This window comes from Leopardus geoffroyi, chromosome C2 (assembly GCF_018350155.1).
Source record: "Leopardus geoffroyi isolate Oge1 chromosome C2, O.geoffroyi_Oge1_pat1.0, whole genome shotgun sequence".
In the NCBI taxonomy this organism is placed as follows: domain Eukaryota; kingdom Metazoa; phylum Chordata; class Mammalia; order Carnivora; family Felidae; genus Leopardus; species Leopardus geoffroyi.
The window spans coordinates 16225213-16245581 of NC_059333.1; the positions used below are offsets into that span (position 1 = coordinate 16225213).

The 20369-nt window shown below is 38.5% G+C and overlaps 1 long non-coding RNA gene across 1 annotated transcript; it reads right to left on the bottom strand.

The window, feature by feature from the left end:
- Positions 1-1207: 1207 nt before the first annotated feature.
- LOC123610669 lies at positions 1208-18233 on the bottom strand. Its single transcript, XR_006718239.1, has 2 exons — positions 16177-18233; positions 1208-2803 (listed from the first exon to the last, which is right to left on the bottom strand). It is a non-coding gene; the product is annotated as an uncharacterized LOC123610669 (long non-coding RNA).
- Between the last annotated feature and the right edge of the window lie 2136 nt (positions 18234-20369).

The following is a 20369-nucleotide window of genomic DNA, read 5'->3' on the forward strand; positions in this document are numbered from 1 at the left end:
GTAGAGAGAAAGAGAGAGAGAGAGAGAGAGAGAGAGAGAGAAAATCTTAAGTAGGCTCCGTGCTCAGCGCAGAGCCTGATTTGGGGCTTAACCCCACGACGTTGGGATCATGACCTGAGCCAAAATGAAGAATCAGACGTTCAACCTACTAAGCCACTCAGGCACTTTGAGTAGTGGTTTTAAATACCCAACCTGAACCCCATGCTGAGATTCACATACTCAGAAGCACTGGCATTAGGCATCTGTTGCTACATGGGCAAAGGAGAGGCAACCTTAAGCAGGGGGAGCGGAAGGAGGGGTTTGGAGTCCTCAATGGCTTCGGGCAGCACAGGGTCATTTTCTTTGGTGAGTAATCCTTTAGATTGGCTGTTGGCAGAAACTAAGCCTGAGAGGTAGCAGGGTTCATGGTACTCCAGCCAGAAACCAGAGGAGGAAAATTCAGTGATTTTAAATAATCAAACTGCTAATTACTTTCTAACTCAGATTTGTTATATTTTCATCACATTTGGGCCAAACCTTGGACATCACTTTAGGATAATTTATTTGGGTCATACACTTGAACATTATAAAAGCCTGTTATCAAATTTCCTTCTTCATCGACCTCTAAGTTTCCCAAATTGTGATCCAGATTCACACTGCCATAGTTTGCATTTATTGAACATTGAGCTACTTAGATGTGTTTTATGGATCAACATTATTGGGTTGTTTATATATAAACATATATATATATATGACTATATATATATATGACTATATATATATATATGACTATATATATATATATATATATATATATATGACTATATATATATATATATGACTGACACTCATGTATGGAAGTGGAAAATTCACCTGAAATATTTTCTCTTAAATGCTCCTCCTTTTTTCTGTACCTTTTATCTGTTCATTCAGTAAACACTTATTGAGTACTTTATGAATACTTACTGAGTACTTAGTGAGTTTAAATGATCACTGTGAGGGGCACCTGGGTGGCTCAGTAGGTTGTATCTGACTCTTCATTTTGGCTTAGGTCATGATCTCACAGTTTGTGGGTTTGAGACCCATATTGGGCTCTGCGCTGACAGTGTGGAGCCTGCTTGGGATCCTCTCTCTCTCTCTCTCTCTCTCTCTCTCTCTCTCTGTCTCTCTGTCTCTCCCCAACTTGCTCTCTTTGTCAAAATAAATAAATAAACTTAAAAAAAAGAAGAAAAGGAAAACCCAATTTATTAAAATAAATGATCACCATGATAGATGTTGCATATGTAAAGATGCAGAGACATGGTCCTTTACAGAGTTCCAGCAGAGTCCATTTGAACTAGGGAAGAGAGGCTCTTGGCCCGTGGTCAGCTGATGAGAAAGACTTTTTAAGGTCCTATTAGGCAGCATATTGCCATCAACCAGGAAGTAGCACAGGCTTTGGGAGAGAAGAACTGTACTTCTGTGATGTTGGAGAAAGTTCTTCAACCATTCTGAGCTTTTGATTTTTTATCTATTTTATCAATGTTATTTATCATGGATTAATTAAATGACAGCCATCATTATTTGAGAAGCTCCCTTCCTTCTTTTAAAGTGTCTCTAAAAATTTTTGAAAACAACATGCATGAAAAATAATGGAGTCAATTCAACAAAGACAGCACCCTCTTCTCCTAGGGACATTGTGCATTCTCTAAAAAAATGCTCATTTGACCCTACAGAGTAATTTTAAATTTTATGTAGTGTTATGTTTCAATATACTTAGTAAGAAAAATGGCAGAACCTACCCCTTTGACATATCAAAGTGCTATAGACCCAGGTGTGGATTTCAATGGCACTCATTTGTAGACTTGTGGGCTCCAGAATTCTATCAGCACATTTAAAGCAACATCTTGTGAGCATACCACAGACTCTACCTTACTTCCTTAGTCTCATATTACATAGAACCTCTCATTCTCTAGAGAAAAAACAGCCTTCACTGAGTCAGACATCAAATGGAGGCTCCTGGTGGCTAATCTCCTGGTTCTTCAGTGGTTACTTGTCAACTCTGTAGTCAGTGAATAATTTAAAACAGACATCTTCATGCATTATTCAGTCAAACCAAACCTGTGATACAATGTGTGGATACCACAATTCCTGAAGGGAATTTGCCGCCTTTGATGATTTGTACATTTCCTTCCCCCAAATATCCAAATATTCAGTTACAAGATTATCTGCTGATCCAAATGACAGGTTTATTAATGTCTGCATTCAATTGTATTGACATTGTTGTTTTCAGTGTTCACATATCGTCCAGATACCTCACATGATGGGAAATTCATGAATTGAATTCCTGTTGAATTTACAACATGGTCCCAACTGGACCTGACACTTGAGTCATTCTGGTTTCATGTATGCATATTTAGGCAAAATTCTTGTTGCTTCACTTTCTTAGGAGATTTTTAGTTGACTGGTCTTTCAGCTTTAGCATTTTTAGTGAGAACCTTCTGAAACAAACATTTTGATAACCAAAATACTTTTGGAAATGATGGTTAGGCAGTGAAATATTTATTGAGTAGCATTCTGTAGTATTGTAGACTAATGAATTTACATGTATCCTATTAAAAAAAACCTTTAGGCATCTATTTCTAGCAGTCAGTCTCAGGCTTGGGTATAAGCTCTTCACGCCAATTGAGCAAATGTTCCGGAAAGGTTTACTGGCTGCTTTACATTTTTCCCCTTGATTTCTGTTGGACCAAATCATTAAGCACCTCCTAATTTTACTTGGTATTGGCCAAAAATGAAGTACTTTACCTTGAGAGGCATCCTCAAGTCAAGCCGATTCTCTCTCCTGTGTAAACAAAACTAAATGAAACAAAACAAGCAAACAACAACAAAAAAACTTTAGGTACCTAGTTAATTCCTAAACATGCTATTTTTATTTCCTGAAGGAGTATGCTGCAGAGGAAGGAATAATAAACTGCATTCGTTTTCTTTTTTAAAAAATTTTATTTAAATCCAAGTTAGTTAACGTGTAGTGTAATAATGGTTTTAGGAGTAGAATTTAGTGATTCATCTCTTACATATAACACCCAGTGCTCATCACTACTAGTGCCCCCCTTAATGCCCATCACCCATTTAGCCCATTCCCCCACACCCAAACCCTCCAGCAACACTGAGTTTGCTCTCTGTATTTTAGACTCTCTTATGGTTTGCCTCCCTCTCAGTTTTTAATCTTATTTTTCCTTACCTTCTCCTATGTTTATCTGTTGTGTTTCTCAAATTCCACATGAGTGAAATCACATGGTATCTGTCTTTCTCTTGACTGACTTATTTTGCTTAGCATAATACACTGTAATTCCATCCGCGTTGTTGCAAGTGGCAAGATTTCATTCATTTTGATTACTAATATTCCATTATCTATCTATCTATCTATCTATCTATCTATCTATCTATTATCTATCTATCTATCTATCTATCTATCTATCTATCTATCTATCATCTATCTATTTATCTATCATCTATCTATCTATCTATCTATCTATCTATCTATCTATCTCATCTATCACATCTTTAGTATTCTGTGGCTGCTGTCACAAATGACCACAAAATGAGTGTCTTAATACAACAAAAATTTATTCTTTCACCTTTTTGGAAGCTAGGAGTCTGAAGTCAAGGTGTCAGCAGAGCCACAATCCCTCTGAAATGTCTAATGGAGATTCTTTCGTTGCCTCTTCTAGCTTCTGGTGCTTCAGGTGTTTCCTGGCTTGTGGCTGCATTAAGTCTGATCTTTGCCTTCATCTTCGCATTTGACTCCTTCTCCCTGTGTGTTCCCCTCTTTTCTGTGTCCCTTATGAGGACATTTGTCATTGGATTTAGGGCTCATCTGGATAATCCAGCACGATCTCATCTGGGATTCCTAATTTATATATCTTCAGAGACTGTTTATCGAAATAAGATCACATTCACAGGTTCTGGGGGTTAGGATGTGGACCGCTCTTTTCAGGGGTCACCATTCAACCCACACCAAAAGCTAAGATTTTATCACTACCCATTTCATTTTGGGTGTATATAAACTATTTTGTAACGGCCACTTACTTTCATCCTATCAGTCACAGAACCTCTGAATTCTCATCATATCAGTCATATAACCTTTGAAATTCACCAAAACAGACTTACTTGACAGAATCAAGAAGTTGCTTTTCCTTTATAAGTTCAGTTCAATATCAATGATTTATCCTGGACATATTTTCACACATAACTTGAAAATGGCAAAGCTCCTTTTACTAATAGGTGTATTTTGTTTCAGGCAGATAAATTGTTGGAATTGACAGCCAACTTGCCCAAGAGCTTTGTTAAAAGTTGAGATTTGTATTTGCAGTTCAGAGGTAGTCACCACTAGATGTCAGTCTTGACTCATTAGAGAGCCTCAATCTCTTGACTACTTACTGGTTTCTCCAGGAAGTGATTGCCCGGAGACCATAACTTCCTAAGGCAGTATTTGCTTGCCTTTAAAAACAACACAGTTAAAATACTAAAATACATGTAAATAGATTTATACTTATAGAAAGAGAAATGAAACACTGAGTTAAACTTGAAATGCAAGGAGAACAGAATTTCCAGGGATTTTGAGATGTCATCTTCAAATTTTCTTTGTTTTGGGCTAAATCTGCACGTGTAGGTCCACTTTGCCTTGCACATATTCCTTGTAAGAACAAGGTGCAGTGGTTCTCTACTGTGGTTGCACATTGGACTCCTCTGGAGAGCTTTACAAGACACTGATGCCTGAATGCCACATGGGAGCTTCTGATATGCTTGGGCCTTGGGAGAGAAAGCTGAAAAGTTCCAGAGAGAGACAAAAGCAACAATGTTCCTGGGAAGGCATAGGCAGCTGTTTGCTTCAGTAAACAAACAGTAGGTTGGCAGAGAGCCATGCAGTATGAGGGGAGGAAGGCTGAGAAGGTAGGAGATACAGGGAGCAGTGCCGTATCTCCTTTTGGCAGAGGTTCAATAGACAGCTGTTGTTGAGTGGGACCATTTCGAGGTTTGGAATTCACATTCCTCTTACTGCCCCCAAGTAGCCACCTACTAAGTCCTCATGACTCGAGGCAGCCAATGGGACTCTGTTTCTTGTAATCCCAAGAGCAGGGCACAGGGGACCTTCTACCCGTGAGGATGTGGACTCTCTTGAGTGTTTCCTTGTTTCCTTGTCTCATCCTTCATACCTGTGGGGACTTGGGACTTGAGCGCAGTGGATTTGGCTAGTCCTCCTCCTGCTGCTTAAAGCCACCTGGTGACTGACTCATGGGCAACTCAGGCACCAATACATCCAAAACTAGAGTAGTAGTTCCCAACTTGACCCTGCCTGACCCCAAATTCTGTCTCTATTAGCCATTTCTTAAAAGAACTTGTGCATTTCTTTTAAACATTAATGTTTATAAATTTATTCAGTTAGAGCACCATAAGAGGAACCTTACTGGAAGAGGAACATAGAACATTCAACACCCCCCCATTTTTTTTTTTAATTACAGTTGTCCTTTGAACAACATGGGTTTGAACTGTGTGGGTCCACTTACACTCTTCTTTGTGATTTTCTTAATAACATTTTCTTTTCTCTAGTTTATTGTTAGAATACAGTATACATACATATAATACGCAAAATATGTGTTAATTGACTGTTCATGTTTTAACTGGTAGGGCTTCCTGTTAACAGTAGGTTATTAGTAGTTGAATTTTGGGAGATTCAAAAGTTTATATGTGGATTCTTGACTCCATAGGGGTTGGTGCTCCTAACTCCCTTGTTATTCAAGGGTCAGCTGTGTAACATTTTTGTGACTGCTGTCTGGGAACATAATGAAAAGGAAGATGAATGCTTCTCAGCCAGGGAGGGACAATACCTCAATGTCTCACGAACGGAGGATGAGTTTTTATCTATTCTTTGTGTAGAATAGAGTTATATGCACAATTTTGGGGGCCAAAGAGTAGAATAAGAGTCTGTATCAGCCACTCTCAACCTTGATTACATAATTAAATCCCTTTTTTAAAAATACTGATGCCTGGGTTCTACCTACACAGGTTTTGGTTAAGTAGGTGTGAATAAAGCCTGGAAATCCAGGTGTTAAAAGAGCAATTGAGGTGATATTAATGTGTAGTGAAGATTGAGAATCCTTGGTCTATATGCTGTTCCTAATTCACACAGTAACAGTCGTCATTTTTTATGTCCAGCCACCAGGTCACAGTAGGAATGTTATGTAAATAGAGGCATTTTTTTTTACTTTATTTCCAAAATATCCTTTAAAAAAGAGAAAATGCACTTAGAATGTATATGTGTATAGAATCATTTATGTTATTTACAAAATACATTTAGAGTTCATTTTCCCTTCATTCAAGTTTCTTTGTAAAGTTAGGGGAAAGGTAAAGAAATACTTAATGATTCAGTGAGTGTTTATCAATCACCCCTACATGCCTGGCACACTGTTTATCAGATACTCATGTTGTGATTTTTCACACCAGCCATGGAGTAATCTCGTCCTCTGTCTTCTACGGATGGAAACTGCTGTATTCAGACAAGACATACAATGTCCAAAAAAAAAAAAAAAAGAATCAGCGAGACACCTGAACTTTGGCACGCCCTGTGGCAGTGACACGTGTGGGTTCACTGATTTAAGTTCTCTCTGAATGATACAAAACATTTTTAACAACAATAACCCTCTCCCCTCAAACTTAACCAAATAGCACTTTGATGTTCAGTGGAACTGGGAGAGTGGTTTGGAAAAATGTTCTTAGTTTATTGCAGGTGTTTGTCATCAAAATGGAATCACATTTCCAAGTTTTTGCTTTGAAAGCTGGCATTCAAAAAGATTTCAGAGATGTTTTATGGTGTAGTTCATTGCTTCAGGCTACTGAAATTTATTTCATTTCTATAAATGTATTATGTTATAAAGTAGCTGCAAAGTGTTTGTAAGACAGTCAACCTTATTGTTAAAAAAGGAAACAAGAAGCTAAAAATTTAGTTAATTTAGGTAACTAAGTTAGTTAAAGTTAATTCACAGGGCATTGCGTTAACAATGCTGTGTCAGTGTTTAACCTTTATAGCATTAGGCCAATGTTTAACAACAATAGTGAAAAAATCTTTGTATGGGTAGGTTTAGTGGTTTTAGTCTGGTTTGGTAGCAAACTCTTTTATATTTGCTCAGGAGATGCCATCCACTGGCCCTAAGCAGAACCTTTTCTACTTTGGTTCACGATTATTCAGGGTGGGTTTGTAGACCTCCTGGTATAGAGGCTGAAACAAATATATGTGGATTTGCTCTTCCTTGAAGCCTCTCTCCAATTATTCATGCAATCCATATGTTGGCTGTTTTGCGCCAGACTTTAAGTAGGGCTCGGCACCTTTTAGTGGCAAGAAAGAATTTACTCTAGAATTTACCCTTACCCCAGTGCATTAGTGAGCAACGTAGATTTTCCTGATGTATTCGTAGAGGATGAGGAGGATGATTTTACACCTCAGGAAAATGGCATAAAATATCTTCAGCGTTCCTTCCTTGCGCCCCTTCTCCTGTGCCCTTCAGACCTCTGCCAAATGTCTTTTCACCCTTTCCATGCTGGCGCTAATCTTCCCAGCTTTTGCCTGGGCATCCATATCTCTCCCTTTTGTATGAAGATCAATTTAGTATCGGCACCTCCCTGCCAAGCTTGCATACTCAAATCCTGATAAAGCAGGAGGGCATTAAAAATAAAAATAAAAATAAAAAATAGTTTCCTATTGCTACGCTTGCCAGATTTAGCAAATAAAAATACCATCCGTGTTGCACGGGGCATACTTAAACGAAACATTTACTCAGTGTTTGTCTGAAATTCAAATTTAACTGGACGTTTTGTGTTTTACCTGGCAATCCTAACTCTCCCCTTTGGAAATCTTTCTGATCTCCTACCATTCAATATTCTTCTGGAGTTGAAAGCTGATGATTATCATAAACATTTGCCCTGAGCTGAGGTTTTGCTTTTTAATAGTCTCATGTTTAGTACACGAGTCACAGTTTTCTATCTTTTTTGCTCTTCGTCAAACTCTGGTGAAAACTGTCAATGTCTAGCCTGACCGGGCTCCTTCGAGAAGTGAAAACATGCCACAGGGACTGAGGCTTCCTACTGCAAAGCTGCTCAGACCAGTGAGCCTTGTTTAACTCTTCTCTGGACTGCGTCCTTCTGACTTCCGGCATATGTTTGAATACCTCCGATGATACGCTATTAATTGAAAAATTCAGTTGAAAACCTGGGGTTTTTATCTCTATGCATTCAAGACCTGGATATTAGGTATCGATTTTGAACTCACTTTTCCAGTTTCCCGTTGGATATTTGCTAGAATGTAGAAACATTTTAAACATATGTTATGGGGCCGCCCGCATCTGCTCCTGGAACTGCGCGTGGAAATGGAAAGTGTAATCATTAGACACGGCTACTTATTTTTCAGACTTGTGTTCAAACACTTGGCAGAGCAGCAAGAGAAAGCTTGAGTGCACGTTTTTCGTAAACTTTTCTTGTGAAAGAGGGCTTTTGGGGCAGAACTCATTTACTGATAATTCTGTGAAATTCTCATGAGGGATTAATTAACATAAACATATTCAGAATTACTAAGTTAAATTATGTTATCAATTACTGTTCTTTACGGTGCTGATTAAGAGGCACAGAAATTGTAGGATAGGTAGGCTCTGAATTTCTGGGATCCTACTGACTGGGTTTTAGAATCGAAGAAACTTTTATATTGATCAGTTAGAAAGTCAGTTTTGGCTTAAGGAGGTGGATATTTGGCCCATGTGTAAAATTCAGCAACCAGTAGATATTTAAGTTCTTACCACAGGGAATCAATAAATTGTCTTTCACAGCACAAGGGATCCCTCTGTCTCTATGCTGATGAGCTATGATTAACCAGAAAAGAAAATCAAAACATGCTTTCCTAGCCAAATGGCAGAACTGTACTATTGACTCTGGGGTAGAGGGCTGGTGGGCTGTTTCTCACGAGGTTGATAGGACGGCGTTGTTGCCTTGGTAGATGTATCATGTGGTCTGGCCTTCTGTCTTGTAGGCTCTTACGCTGGATTTTGGCAGAACACTGAGAGCAGATCCATCTCTCGTGAGCAGACTTGTTAAATAAGCTCACGAGGCCAAGGAATGAAATCAGAATATCTCTGTCTACGTCTCCAGCTGTGTCCTCAGGCCTCTTCTCCACTGTGCCTTCTGCTCCAGTCACACTTTTCTTTTAGTTCCTGAATGTTCTGTCATGTTCTTTATTTCTCGTCAGTATGCTTGTATGTTGTTCCTCTTCCGAGGATATTGATCTCTGTTTTCAACATCACTCATTGAGCCCCGTCTCTCTATCTATCTTGCACATGCACACACACCCACACGTACACACACAAGCGCAGGGAAGCCTTTATGGATGCAGTACCCCCCACCCCCTCCTGGCTGCACATTATGTCAGGTCCCCAGGCTCCATATCTCTTTTCATGCATGCCATTTTTCATTCTTATCATTATTTATTCAGTGTCTCCCTCCCCTGCTAGGTTGTAACCTCTGTGAGGGCAGACACAATCTAACACAGCATGACTGCATTATGGCTATGGAATTAATTGTGATGCCTTTGCTCTTTACTCCAGAGTTTCTATTCTCTTTGACAGGTTTGGGAACTCAAAGCTCAGGTCTGTGAGATGGATATGCTAGCCATCAGCGAGCATCTCTCTTGATGATTCTCAAGGAAGATTGACATTTACTTCTTATTGTTCAAATGGGGTCATTCAGTGATTTCTGCCTGTGTCCACACAGAGAAAGGAATCAGCACAAGGTATCAGAACTAACATTCATGATTATCTGCCTAAGCCATAGACTCTGGGAATGAATGGGTTTAACACTGGTTGCCCCTGTCCTGGGCTGGCTCAGGTCTAGGCAGCTTGACACATGCTAGCTAAAGTGATTTTTGGAATTACACCATAAACCAGCTGGCCATCTGATTATATTATTATGAAAGTAAGTTCTTAAGGGAGTTTTTAAGTGACTTCCCGTTACAGACTTCGTTTTTTAAAATGACTTCTTTTTAGGTGCCTCTTCTTTCCAGGATGAGAAACCTTCAGACAGAGAGTTAGCTGATTTGGTAGATTTCATTCTGGTCTTGCTGGGTCCTAGAAGGAGAGGTAGACTGAGGGTCAAACCCAGACACATTTTGCCACTGATGGCCTGGTCTTACATGGGTCAGTTTCTTCATCAGCATGCTTTCTGTGGCTCATTCTCATATAAAATTTTTTATTTACTGTAATGGGAAGAGCATGTGATATAAGGGGAGTCCAGGCCTCTTAAAAATCCCAGCTCCACGGTTAGTGCATGCATGACCATACACAAGTGACTTAAACATTCTGAGCCCCAGTTTCCACTTCTGTAAAATGGGATCGCATTGGCACTCAGTAGTTGTCGTGAGGCTTAAATGAGATGATCCACGAGAAGTCTTTAGTGTAATTCCTTGCACACGAGAAGCACTCATTAAATTGTTACTCACATTTGTAAAATGGGAGCAGTAATGTCTACTGCTGGAATTGTGAGGATCAGGTAAGGGGGCATGTGGAGAAGCCAGGCTTTTTGTCCGGCCATGCATTTGTCCAGTAAGAGAAAAACTCTCTTCCGTTCTCTTTCCACTTCAGAGAATGATATATCTTCCTGAAAACCAGGACAGACCTCCTTCTTGCTGATGGTTCCAAGAACACAACACATTTTCTTCTTTTTAAAATTATTTTTTTCCTTCCATCCAAACTGGTTTGTGATCATTATCGCACTGATGTTATAATGACCAGCTTGTAACCTATACCCTATGATTTTACCCCATTTCTTCATCCTTTCCACTATCATATATTCCTTGTAGGGATCTTGGTCTTGAGTGATTCTGACATATTTTATTTGTGGGTCTCATCTATGTTATTTAGACCTCTGCAATCCCAAAGACAATGATGGCTGCTCTGATTTTTGCCTGTATCTCCTATCATGTAATTACATAGGTGCTCCTCAATTCTTAAGCAGGCTGCACTTTGAAATTTCTTTTTGATTGCTTTGGTAAAAAATGGCACTGATAATTCATCTGGTTGTTAATTTGATTCCATTTAAGCAGAGAAAGTTTGAATTTTGGGCCCCCTAGTAAAATTCCAGATCATATCCCTCCTTATATTTCATTAATAGGAAAATGAAGAGCTTTATAGAAAAAAAAAGTTTCCTTTATTTTATGGGCCTTTTTACAAAGGACTAGCAGCAATGTTACTTACGTCTGTCTTTGTGACAACAAAGATGTTGCTTGCAAGTTTCGTTTACTTATTTCAGTATGTTTGCTTTGATTGAATTTTCTTTCTCCTAATAAGTTTTGGTCAATATGTTTTTATCAAAAGCCATTGCCAGTGTTATAGTTTATTTTCCTAGAGAGGCTTTGTTTTTCCCTTTTTATAGAATTTACTTGAGTTTTTTATTTTCTAAAGGAAAGTTATAAGAACCATTCCCTCCCTTCCTTCACATTTGTGGTTGCATTCGTTTTTCTCTTTAAAGAGGTTTAGGGTCATGACATTGGCTTCCAGGAATTCCATTAAGATTGACTGTGGTCTCAGATGGAGTCATTTTTTGCTTTTGTCACTGTCCTCCTTTCACTGAGGGCAGCTTCATGTTGCAAAATAGAAAGAAACTTCATCTTCTTATAACAGGATTGTAGTTAATGGCTCTTGGAGCAGTTAATTCTCTTCTTTGTTTATGTAAGTCTATATCCATGCTTGCTCAGTGCTTCTCAGTTGTCTCATGACAGTTTTTTTTTGGGGGGGAGGGGACAATTTGGATTTGGTTAATCTTATTTAGTTATTTATTAAAATGTTTTACAATTCGAGTATAATTAACATACAGTTATATGAGCTTCAGGTGTACAATATAATGGTTCAGCAATTCTGTACATTACTCAGTGCTCATCACAATGAGTGTACCCTTAATCCCTTTCACTTATTTCACCCATCATCTCCTATATCTATAGATACAGATATCTATATACATAATGGAATATATATCTATATATATCTATATATGTCTATATCTATCTATCTATCTATCTATCTATCTATTATCTATCTGTCTAAGCTATCTATCTATGTATGTATCTACATACCACATCTTCTTTATCCATTGGTCTATTGGGAGACACTTGGGTTGCTTCCATCATGTGGCTATTGTAAATAGTGCTGCAATAAACATAGGGGTACATATATATCTTTTTGAATCAATGTTTTTGTATCCTTTGGGTAAATACTCAGTAGTGGAGTTTTTGGATCATATGGTATTGGACCATAATTCTATTTTTAATTTTTTGAGGAACCTCCATACTGTTTTCCACAGTGGCTAATGCACCTTTCATTCCTATCAGCAGTGCATGAGAGTACCTTTTCATCCTTGCCAACACTTGTTATTTCTTGTGTTTTTCATTTTAGCCATTCTGACTAGCCATTCTGTGAGGTGACATCTCATTGTGGTTTTGATTTGCATTTTCCTGGTGGTTAGTGATGTTGAGCATCTTTTCGTATGTCTGTTGGCCATCTTATGTCTTCTTTGGAAAAATGTCCATCAGGTCCTCTGCCCACTTTTTAACTGGATTATTTTATTTTTTCTGGTGTTGACCTATGTAATTTCTTTATATATTTTGGATATTAACCTCTTATTAGATATATGATTTTGCGAATATCTTCTCCCATTCGATATATTGCCTTTTTGTTTTGTTGATGGTTTCCTTGACTGTGCAGAAGCTTTTTATTTTGGTGTAGTCACAATAGTTTAATTTTGCTTTTGTTTCCCTTGCCAGAGGACAAATGCCATATGATTTCACTCATATGTGGAATTTAAGCAACAAAACAAATGAACGAAGGAAAAAAGAGACAAACAAAAAATAGATTCTTAAATACAGAAAACAAACTGATGGTTGCCAAAAGGGAGGTAGGAGGGAGGATGGATGAAATAGATAAAGGGGATTAATAGTACACTTACCTTAATGAGCACTGAGAAATGTATAGAATTGTTGAATTATTATATTGTACGCATGAAACTAATATAACACCATATGTTCTTTATACTTAAATAAAAAAATTAAATTTGATCATTCTAACAATGTTGTGAAGTGGAGAGATAAGATATTGTACCCATTTCACAGGTGAGAAGTCTGAAACGTGGAGGCATGATTTGTCCAAGTGATGAATCTAGAGCCAGAGCTCTGATCTAGTGTCAATTCAGTAGTTTATATAACAAACACCTAATGAGCATTTCATCACTGACTAAACACTGGGAACCAAAGACAGAGTTAAGTCCTTGATCAGGAGGACTTCGTCACATAGAGACAGAAAGGCATGGAAAGCATATATGACTACAAAGAAAGTGTGCAGAAGTATAAGCAAATGTCTTACATGTTAGCGGCATTTACAGAGGATTCCTGGATTAAATAAGGCATGAATGTGTGTTGCCTGATGGAGTACCTGTGAACAGACATTTCAAATAGAAGGACTAAAACATGCAAGGGGTAAAGGGACATGGTATATATATGGGAGATGGCTGTGAATCTTAGGTCAGTAATTTAGGCTGGGTTTAGGGATGGTGCTTCTTTTGGTCTCCTCTGGGCTTGCTTACATGTCTAGGAAATGGCTGGCTGTTGGCTGGGGCAATTGGGATGTTTTGACTTGTTCTACAAGCCTCTTATTATATACAGCAGGCTAGCCTGGGCATGTACTCATGGTGATGACAGAAGTGTGAGAATATTAACAGAAATAGGCACTTTTTCTGTCCTTGTTGTGTAATATTGTCAGTATCTCATTGCCCCAAGAAGTTACAGGGCTGAGGCAAGAGTCAGAGTGGGAATATACTCAAGTGGAAAATGCAGTGGATGTAGGGAGAGGTGAAGAATTGGGGGCACATTTGCAATCTACTGGGGGTAAGTGCTAGAAGTAAAACTGCTGTGTTAAGGAACCTGCATAATTTTAAAGTTTGATTGTTTTCCTGAAAAGTACCAATTTACGTTATTATCGAGGTTGTATGAAAGTATTCATTACTCTATACTTTCACCAGCACAAGAAAAAAATAGCATATTATGTATTGACCTACCATTAAGTTTATTTAATTTATAGAGAGGTTGGACTTTTTAAAGGCAACGGCAGCTTTATTGAGGTGTAATTCACACACCGTATAATTCATCCACTTTTATTATTATTTTTTAATGTTTATTAATTTTTGAGAGAGAGAGAGAGACCAAGCATGAGCAGGGGAGGGGCAGAGAGAAAGAGAGAGAAGGAGGCACAGAATCTGAAGCAGGCTCCAGGCTCTGAGCTGTCAGCACAGAGCCCAACATGGCGCTTGAACCCACAAACTGTGAGATCATGACATGAGCAGAAGTCAGATGCTGAACTGACTGGGCCACCCAGGTGCCCCACCAATTCACTCGTTTGAAGTGTACAATTCATTGGCTTTTAGTATACTCCCAGAGTTGTGCAACCATCACCATAATTTTGGAACATTTTTTATTCCCTTAAAAGAAATCCCATATTCATTAGCCATCACTCTTCATTTATCCCCATGGACATTTAAAAATTGTAAAAATTCAGGGACACCTGGATAGCTCAGTTGGTTAAGCATCTGACTTCGGCTCAGGTCATGATCTTGGAGTTTGTGAGATTGAGCCCTGTGTCAGGGTCTGTGCTGACAGCTCAGAGCCTGGAACCTGCTTCAGACTCTGTGCCTCCCTCTCTGCCCCTCCCCTGCTTGTACTCTGTCTCTCTCTGTCTCTCTCTGTCTCTCTCAAAAATAAATAAACATTAAAAAATTAAAATAAATTGTAAAAATTCAAAAGTTCTCTCTCTATGAGTTTATAAATTAATCATACTAAACTTTTTCCATCACATATATTACAATTATTACCTAAGTTTTTAGAAACTATTTGTTTCTCCTTTTGTGATATGTAGAAGTTTTAATTTTTTATTTAAGTATCCATATTTTCTGTTTGAATAGGTATAATTAGATGTAGATTGGTGAAAACACAAGATAATGCATTTATGGATAACTTTCCTGAACTTTATGTATATATTGAATGAACTGGATTTGTTGCTTTTAACTAGGAGGGGAACCTAGGTCTTGATTGTTTCACAAAGACACAAGTCTGTGTTAGGGTTCGCCAAAGAAACAGTCAATAGTATACATATTTATGTGTGTGTATTTATATTTATATATGTAAAAGAAGGCATTGGTTCACCCAGTTATGAGAAGTCCCACAATCTGCCATCTCTGTCTAGAGACACAGAAGAGCTGGGGGTGTAGTTCAAAGCCCTGAGAACCAGAGAGTCAATGGTGTAGATTCTGGTCTGGTTCTGAAGGCCTGAGAACCAGGATTACTGAGGGCAGAAAAAGATCTGTATTCTAGCTCAAGATACAAGAAAGAGAGAGAATTCAATTTTCCTCCACCTTTTTTTTTTTTTTTTTTTTTTCTGTTCAGGTTTTCAACAGGTTGGATGATGTGCACCCATATCAGGGAGGGCCATCTGCTTCACTCAGCTCACCAATTGAGATGTAATATTTTCTGGAAATACCCTTATAGACATATAATATTGAAACGATATTTAATGAGTTATCTACATATCCCTTCATCTAGCAAAGTTGACACATAAAATTAACCATCATAAGGTCCATTTCTTTGGCCTAAATGCTTATAAATGTTGAGCATCAAAAGCAAGTATTTTGGACACACGATATTTTGAAAATATTTTGAACACATATTTTCCTAAAGTTATGTATAAATTATGTATAATGCACATACTTGGATTATTAGGTGCAGTTCTGTTCTTCATGTCAAATAAAATTATTGAAATAAGAAATTGACCAAAAGAATAAAGAGCCTCTCAACAGACCATGCTGCAAAGATTAGGACTATTCAGTTTTGAAAAGTCAGAAGGGAACATGGCTAAGAGGTGATAAACACTGACATTGATATTTGAGCAGCATTTTCATTTTGGAGGAAGTAGTTTTTGTATTAAGACAAAACGAGATAGTCTAACAGAACTGTACAGTAAAAAATCAACTTTGCAGTTTGTCTGTACCTTGCACATTCCAAAGAAAGATGGACCTTTGCCTCGCTCCTGGAAGGCAACCTCTGAGCCCTTGGAATATCCTGCTCGATAAGAGTGTCTTTGTTACCTGGTGGTGGTATCAGCTTGACCTCTGGAGGAACTGGAGACCGAAGGTCAGTCCCATGGGCAGTTCGCCTGGACACCAAAGCTCAGGTGAGCCTTCCTGGTTGGCAACACTGTCTGCGTGTCATCTCATGTTGTAACAGGGAGAATTAGGCTGGTCACGTGCATGAACTGCAAGAGAACTAGAAGCATGTACTTGGTTTCTGCTGGAGTTTGCTCTATGTACCTTTTTCCATTGCTGACTTCAATCTGAATCCTCTTGCTATATAATAAACTATAATTGTAACATGACAGGTTTTCTGAGATCCGTGAGTACTTCCAGTGAATCACTGAAGACCTCACAGGAACATACCTGGAAAACTCTAGCATGGGTTCATGGGTGGTCACATGCCCTGTTTAATTGATGATGATGTTAGAGATTGGTGAATAGGCTGCACATCTAAACATATATAACAGGAGGCATACAAAACTGCATTCTAATCTTAAGGGAGTTCCCTGAGTTGATAGGGAATTCACCTGTAGGTAGGAGTCATGCAAGGGATGTGTGCTTTAAATTAGATGTTATAAGGTGCCTCGTTAATATCTGCTGACCTATTCCTGGGTGAATATATCCCATGTTCCTTGAGACAGGCCTTGGAAAAAATCTGAAAAGTAAAATAGTAAAAGCAACCTTAGTAGAAGTTATTTAGGAAGCAGAGAGAGGAAGGACCATACTTTTGGGAATCTCTGGAGATCTATAAACATGATGAGAAAGCTCTTGCTGTGTCAGTGAAAAGCCTTGACTGCACATAAGTGTAGCCTGCCTGGAGGCCCTGGTGATGCATGAGTGATGTCACTGAGTGGTGATGTCATAGTCATAGCTCAGGAACAATACCAGGGAAGGTTCAAGAGTCGGAGAAGCAGAGGCAGGTAAAGATGACCAGCAGGCGACGAAGATGTCAAACACAGCCACAGAAGAACTGTAATGGTGACTTAGAGCAATTCCTGAGTCTCCCAGGACTCTTCCAGGGGTTTGGGGCTTGAGGGATTTGAACAACTTCTTTGCTGTATAGACAATGAGTGTGATCACTGTAGTGAGTAAAACCTTAGTTTTAACTAAATATTATGGTGATCTCTTTGAATCTTAAGGTTCGAAGGAAGTTTGAAAGTTGTCTAACTCAGTCTCCCAAAGTCACCCAAGCAGAAGCCGATGGAGTCTCATTTGCCACATCAGTACCTGTTCCAGAGCGATGGTGCATCTGATGAGAATCCAATTCTTATTGGATACTGAGGCTCTTCTTGCTATGGATAGTTATAGTTAGAGGTTTTTCTTTTGTTTGTTTGTTTAGAGTGTCACACATGCTTTGTGGGCAGAGCGTGTCACATGTTTAAGAGAAACTATGTGCCAACTAAAGGAGAAATTCTCAGGCAACAGCGGTGTTAACTTCAGGAATAAATGCATTTTTTAAATTATGAAGAAAATATTTAAGTAAGCCTCTCTTGCATACCCAAAGGAGGCCAGGATCTAAGTCTCAGGTAGGTGTGCGGAGTAAAATTCCTCCACCTTATAAAGAAATAGACATCTTGAAATTGTCCCCTCATGCTTGGGATGTTGGGAACCGGAAGGAGAGGGATGTTGGGGAAGGTCTGGAGAGGAAGCGCTGGGCAGACATGGCAGGCGCCCATGGCCTAAGGAGAGATAGGACCCATGAGAAATACATGGGGAGTGGCTAAGAATTTCAGGAATAGGGTGTCTGAGAATTCAGTTTGAAGTTCTTATTTTATTTCCTGGTGTGTTGTGTCCCTTACCAAAGAATAATTTTCAAAAACCTAAAATCATGACTCTGTTACAAGAATTTTATTTCATTCATAGCTTAAAATCATGTGTTTAAAGGATAATTTGAAGAGCACACACACACACACACACACACACACACACACACACATTTAGGTAATCAGGAATGTCAAATAGATGCAAAATTGAGTGATATCCTACAGGGGAATAAAGTGTAAGGCTTGAGAACATCATTTTTACAGGATGGAAGTCAATTGTATTTCTCCTAGATAAAATTCAAATATGTCATTCTTAGTTTCTATAGCTTACTCCTTCAGAGTTGTAAGATAGCCTAGTCAGTGAAGACAGTGCATACCCCCTGGAGGTTCTGGTAGACAGAGCCAGCACTGTAGGGAAAGGGCACCCAGCAATTACTTTTGCAATTACTGTGCCCCATTTCCAAGTCTTTGATAGTTTGTCCTGACATCCCCCTGAAACCTTCAACCGTCCATAAAACTCTGTGTTTGTTTAAAAAAAATTTAAATGTTTATTTACTTTTGAGCGAGACACAGAAACAGAGAGAGACAGAGAGACAGAGCACGAGCAGAGGAGGAGCAGAGAGAGAGGGAGACGCAGAATTGGAAGCAGGCTCCAGGCTCTGAGCTGTCAGCATAAAGCCTGACGTGGGGCTTGAACTCACTGATGGTGAGATCATGACCTGAGCTGAAGTCGGATGCTCAACCAACTGAGCCACCAGGCGCCCCCATAAAACTCTGTTATAGCAGCCACATTTTAATGGTGCTTTGTAAAAATGAAAGTGGGATGAATGTGGATGAATGTCGGTAAAGCAAGACCAAAGAAAACAGCACGTAGAGAACACCAGATTGTAAGTGGATACCAAGACTCAAGCTAAGAGTGGGGCTAGAGTAGAAATCTTCAGGCATCTCAAGGAAAAAATCTGACCTTTGTGGCATTTGGGAGGGGGTATTAAACAATTTTATTTGGATAGTAAAGTAAAGGAGGATCTCAGAAGGCTGTCAGGCTAATGGACATTTGTGTTGAGAGATTTTTTGGATAGTAGAATTTGTGAGAGAGGAGGAGAGACTTTAAGTGAACTCTGATATTTTCCTCCCCATTAATAACTCTTTTTTAGGGTTTTAAGAAAGATAGCACATGATAATTAAAAACATTTTTTATAAATAATACATATCAGCAAAAATAAATCAGTAAAATGCAAACAACAAAATTTATAGAAATCAATGGATATGTAAAAAAAATTAATAAAAATATATTTATTGAGAAGTCTCATTCACATTCTGGTTCCTGTTCATCCTATGAGGGTAGCTTTTTATTAAATTTCTACATATCCCCCTGTTGTTTTTATGGAGATATATAGACTATTTTTCTCTCTGTTTAACAAAAAGTTAGCATTCTTTATGCTGTTTTGCATCTTACTTTTAATTTAATGTATCTTGGAAATCTTTCCATGTCACTGCCTACAGGTCTTCCTCATTCTTTTTGGCTGCTGTATAATATACCATTATGCAAATGTACTATAGCTTATTTTATTTTAAAAATGGACACGTGGGTTTTCAGTCTTTTTTAAAATTTTAATACTTAATTAACATATAGTGCAATATTGGTTTTAGGAGTAGAATTCTGTGATTCATCACTTACATGTAACACTCAGTGCTCATCACAGGTGCCCTCCTTAGTACCCATCACCCATCTAGCCCATCTCCCACCTCCCTCCCTCTGTCAACCCATAATTTGTTCCCTATCATTAAGAATCTCTTGTGGTTTGTTTCCCTCTCTCCTCTTCCCTGCTCCTTCCCATATGTTCATCTGTTTTGTTTCTTAAATTCCACATGTGAGTGAAATCATATGGTATTTGTATTTCTCTGATTGACTTATCTTGCTTAGCATAATACATTCTAGCTCCATCCACATCATTGCAAATGGCAAGATTTCATTCTTTTTTATGGCTACATAGTATTCCTTTGTATATGTATACCCCATCTTCTTTATCCATTTGTCCGTCGATGGACATTTGGGCTCTCTCTGTAGTTTGACTGTTGTTGATAATGCTGCTATAAATATTGGGTGCATGTTCCCCTTCAAATCTGTATTTTTGTATCCTTTAGGTAAATACCTAATAGTGCAATTGCTGAATTGTAAAGTAGTTCTATTTTTAGACTTTAGTTTTTTGAGGAACCTCCATACTTTTCTCCAGATGTTTTCAGTCTTTTTACATTAAGTATCATGCTACGGTAAATAACCTTGAACATGCAACATTTCCCATGAGTGCAGGTATAACTGTTAGATAAATTCCCAGTAGCAGGATTGCTGGGACAAAGGCTAGGTGTCCTATAGTTAGTTGCATTTAGGTAATTACCCTCTTATAGGGGTTGTGCGCCCTTGTACTTTTTTTAGTAATAACGAGA